Source organism: Diceros bicornis, assembly GCF_020826845.1.
Source record: "Diceros bicornis minor isolate mBicDic1 chromosome 30 unlocalized genomic scaffold, mDicBic1.mat.cur SUPER_30_unloc_2, whole genome shotgun sequence".
Lineage (NCBI taxonomy): Eukaryota > Metazoa > Chordata > Mammalia > Perissodactyla > Rhinocerotidae > Diceros > Diceros bicornis.
Genome location: NW_026690900.1, coordinates 5,411,700 through 5,416,827, shown reverse-complemented (window position 1 = coordinate 5,416,827; position 5,128 = coordinate 5,411,700). Strand labels below are relative to the sequence as shown.

Genomic DNA, 5,128 nt, shown 5'->3' with positions numbered 1-5,128 from the left:
GCAAAAATAAGGATACAACTTATGTTAGAATGAGATATAAAAGCAAGCTTAGTAAAGTAAGACTTTTATGGAATCAAATTAATTTAACGTTAAACAACCTTAAAGCTCTTTACAATAGGTATCATCTTTTCCTGATTGCAAGTATTCTAAATAAATATAACTAAAAATAGTAAATGATCCGTTAGGCCAAATTACCTTTAATATACAAGTGAATAAGAATCATGGTAAGCAGAAATTGCAGTATACAAGGACAAGTAAAGATCTTCTTTCCTGTCACATGAAACCCGATCTTTCACCCACACAACTGTCGACTCTTCATATTTATATCTCTCAAAAGAGTTTAATAAAGTACAATTATAAAATGACAAAGCATCACGGTCCAGAGCAAGAAGAGGGGTTGACATTAAATGAGGTGAGTGAAACTGGGGACTGTTCATGGGGAACCACTTCCCCAGGGCCACAATTCTTGGCTTCTTCAGCATGACCTTCTCCTATTTTCCATCAGGTCCCAGAACATCGCTCCTGGCTCCTTGCTCTCTCTGCCTCCCTGTCAAACCTGTCTGCCCTCAGGGCATCAGTCAGTCTTTCCTTTGCTTTTTTCACTTTCTGACTCTGTCTCCAGATGTCTATATAAGTTATGGGCTGTCTCTAGAGTGGTTGGGGGAGAGTGAGACCCACTCCTGGAATCACCTCTGCCCAGTCTGAAGACTGTGTGGCACTGGGGTTGAGGTTGGGGTTTAGAGACCCAGCACCAACACAGCACAGGGATTCACCTGGACCACCTGGTGCAATTATATTTAAGGTATTTGTGATATAGAAAGTACTTAAAAGTTCTCCTTCACTGCAGCAGGCCCGGAGTCCCTGCAGTATCCTGAATGCACAGACTTATGGAGGGTTCTGCAGGGTCTCCTCCTGTTGACTGTACCTGACCTCATTGCCAGGGTGGGAAGTTATCCTTGTAACTGGTCTCTTGAAAACGCAGCTGGTGAGTCTTATAGGAAGTGCAGACCTTTCACGATGTCTCCACTTGCTCTTGGCTAAAGGGCCTGTCTTTTCTTCTCTGAAGTCTGTGGCATCATATTTCTTTTGAGCTTCCCCTTTCAAAACAAAATGAAATGTGAAATCTGAATGAAATGGGGGATGCAGACAGCCAGCCATGGAGAATGTTCTCACCTCATTTGGATCTTCCATCCTCCTGTATCCTGGAGAAATATCTCTCAAAATGCCCTGTGCATCACAATCATCTGGAGGATTGTTAAAATACAGATTGCTGGACCTCAACCCAAGAAGCCCTGGGGAGGTCTAAGAATTTGCTCTTCTCATTGTTCCCTGATGATGCTGATGCTGCTGGCACAGGCACCACACACTGAGAACTAGATCCTGGGATATCAAGCTGATATGAGTCAAGGGCAGAGAGGACTATGAAAACTAGATGGTCGTGTGCCCAGAGCATAGTAATTTAATGCCTCATCTCTAATGAAATCACGTTCTTCTCAGCAATTTGATGCTCACTTCACTTGCACACGCAAGTCCCATCTTCACTCAAATATTCTCCTGTTCATAAGTGAATAACTCACACATGCCATGTTCCCATCACACAGTCCTATCCACTGTAAATAACCATTTTTCCTCCCCTGACTCTTCCTCTCTCCTCCTACTCCTCCCTGTTAATCTGGGCTCCACCATCTGACTTAACACAATTGATGCTTCTTAGAATTCAATCCTGCTCTCACATTGGTTCCACTTCCACATCCTCTTCTAGGCCATCCCATCCATTTCCCTGGCTTCAAATACCAGTAATGAACTAGAAATGCCCGTAGAGTCAGCACAGATCTGGCTTCAACCCTGAGACCCAAATATCCATCTGCCCACTCACCACATCAGTGATAACTCGATGACTCAGCTTGCAGTTAGCAGGTCCCAAGTTGAACAAACCAGTTCTCCAAATAATCACCCATATCTCAGGGTCCCCTAATCTCACTTGTTGGTACTGATATCCTTTCTACACCTGAGTGCCATTCTGGACACCCTGCCACTCCACACTTGTACATCAATGAACCATCCATCCTCCCTCCTGAATCCACATAAAAATTCTCCACTTTTGACTAATTCTTGAGCACCTTTCAGATTTCCTACAAAATGCCATTTCCACAGAGTGGCATTTCCTGATCCAGCCATCAAATTTATTGTCACATTGTCTCTGTTAATTTTTAAAATTTTTAATTGTACGTGTATTATCATCTATTTCTCTCATAGTGTTTTTCTCACTGAATTGGATACTCCATGAAGTGAAGACTAATGTGGACTGTAATGTTTTACACTGCCGTATTCACTCATTGCTGTGTCCTTAGAAGGTACTCAATATATTAATTGAAAGAAATTATTCAAACTCCAATGCTTTCTAAAATTTTCAAAAAAATTCACTCGACTGAAGTTATACCAGGATATAACCTGTTTTGTGATATACTGCAATAAATTATCACTAATATTGCAAATCCTTTCTGTCTGTAATTCATTTTAAGTCTCTAGCAACAATAATCTATTTGAAATGTAAACCTAATCAGTGCACCTTTCCTTTACAATCTTTCATTTCTGTCTTCAGTTACTCTTTTTTTCTGTGTGTGTGAGGAAGATCAGCGTGAACTAACATCTGCCAATCCTCTCTCTTTTTTTTTTTTGCTGAGGAAGACTGGCCCTGGGCTAACATCCACGCCCACCTTCCTCTACTTCATATGAGATGCCGCCACAGCATGGCTTGACAAGAGGTGCGTTGGTGCACCCCAGGATCCCAACCGGTGAACCTTGGGCTGCCTCAGCAGAGTGCACGCACTTTATTGCTTGCGCCATCAGGCCAGCCCCTCAGATACTTTTTAACAGTGAAGTCATAAATCTCGTTTCATCCCTGTTGTCCTGCCGTAATGATTAATACCATCCCTTTCATTCTGCAACATGTCCCAGTTTGGAGGGAAAGTTATTTGATCCTCCCATTTATAGAGCACCTATTATAAGCCAAGTTATGTACTAAAACCCATGATCCAGAATTTAACTTAAAAAGTCACTGCCCCTGTTTATTTTAATCTTAGTGAAAGGGATGAGTTAATAAAGAGACTAATGAATGTGTAATATAGTGTTAGGTATAATTAGATCCTGTAATAAACAGTAAGGGCTATGCAGAGATACAGAGACAGAGGGACGGATGGAGGAAGAACAGTAAGGAGGGATAAAGGGAAAGAAATTACCTACAATTATTTCATTTATTTATTTATTTTGTGAGGAAGATCAGCCCTGAGCTAACATCCATGCCAATCCTCCTCTTTTTTTTGCTGAGGAAGACTTGCCCTGTGTTATCATCTGTGTCCATCTTCCTCAACTTTATATTGGATCCCACCACAGCTTTGCCTGACAAGTGGTGCCTTAGTGCATGCCCAGGGTCTGAACCCAGGCTGCCAGCAGAGGAGGGTGCACTTAACAACTATGGCATGAGGCCACCCACCTACAATTAATGATGATGAAGAGATTAGGGAAGGACTAACTGATGAGGTGATATTTGAGCACAGAACTGAATATTTTTTAAAAAAGACCAATCACATTGTGGGTAAAAACTTTTCCAGAGATGGGAACTATGTGAAAGGTGCAGGGCTGAATACTAATTCCACTTCCCAGTGATTTTCTTGGTTAAAAACAAAACAAAACACATGTCTGGCCTATTAATCCAAGAAAGCTCTCTCTACAGAAAAGTACAATACCTTGAACATTACCTAACAAACATTAGCACCTAAGAAACAACTTTCAGTAAGGTTTCTTCTTGTTTTAAGAGCTACGGCCTGCTCACTTAAAGAGGTTTCACAGAATGACAAAGTGTAGAAATGGACATTCTTGCCGTCCATATGGATTCCACGCTCACCAGAATAGGCTGGCTTGGAAAACAGAACAATGCAGATTCCTCCATGGCTGCAGAGTTGTCCTGCTGACCCCACTGCTGATGTGCAGACAGCCTGTGGATTGCTGGAAAATGCAGGGTCTTCTGCCTCTGATTCCCCTTTTATGGAGGAAGGCAGTGGATAATCCAATCACTGGATGATCCAGAAGAGACATCTTGTCTCTTATCAATGGGATTTGAGAGATTCCTAAAGCTTTATACTTAAACACAAAAATGTTGGATTATTGACACTGTCAGATACTGTTGGTAGATGAAAACATTTAATACAATTGTGTGGGGAGGTGGTATTTGCAGTTTCTATCAATATTTTAATGTTTCCTTTTTCTTCCACTATGGATACCTTCTGTAAAATTAGAAATGGAAGTTTATATGTACAAAATGTCCATACAACTTATGTTTTAATAGGAAAAAATAGAGACTGTGTAAACGTTTATCAATAAAAGAATGTCCAAAATTTTTATTAACAATTCTCTAGAACATAGCACACAGTCATTAAAAAGAATTTAGTATTTTGTGCATTAACATCTCAGGTAATTTCCAGTAACCTTGTAATTATTTCAACCGTCTTACTCTTTCCCTTCCCTTTGACCTGAATAATTAATGTTCCTTTACTCTCTTTACTTCACTGATCTTGATTTAACACTTTTATTATTCCATTAATTCCTCTATAAACTTATTAGTTGAAATCATATAGAAATCTTTAATTTAACAAATGGTTAAATCCCGAATCCTTAATAAAGTCTAATATGAATAATTACTTTTACCATCTCCCCCAAATGCTAATACCTTCAACACTTTCAATTCTATTTTTAACCTTCCTGACATTTGTATTACTGTTTTCATGCATTTTATTCTACATATATTTTAATCTCCATGAGAGATTTCTAGAATTACTTCACAAAATAAAATTCATTTATATTTATTTATAAATTATCCTTTCCTTTCCTCTTCAGTCCTTCCTGCATTCCTGGTTTTCAACCTGGGATCATATTCCTTTGGATGTGATAACTCACTGCAGTATTTTGTCTAATTCAAGGCTACTAACAATTAAAAGTTTCACTTTAAGTTTTTCTAGAACATTGTAATTTGGGGCACTATTGCTGCTGGGTGTAGAATACTGGTTTGACATGAGATTTCTTTTAGCATTTTAAAAATGCTGCTCTGTTGATGTCTATCTTATTTTCTTTA

At 39.4% G+C, this 5,128-nt stretch overlaps 1 pseudogene; it reads right to left on the bottom strand.

Annotated features, from left to right (window-relative positions):
- Positions 1-648: 648 nt before the first annotated feature.
- LOC131402124 (putative methyl-CpG-binding domain protein 3-like 3) lies at positions 649-3,961 on the bottom strand (annotated as a pseudogene).
- Positions 3,962-5,128: the final 1,167 nt, after the last annotated feature.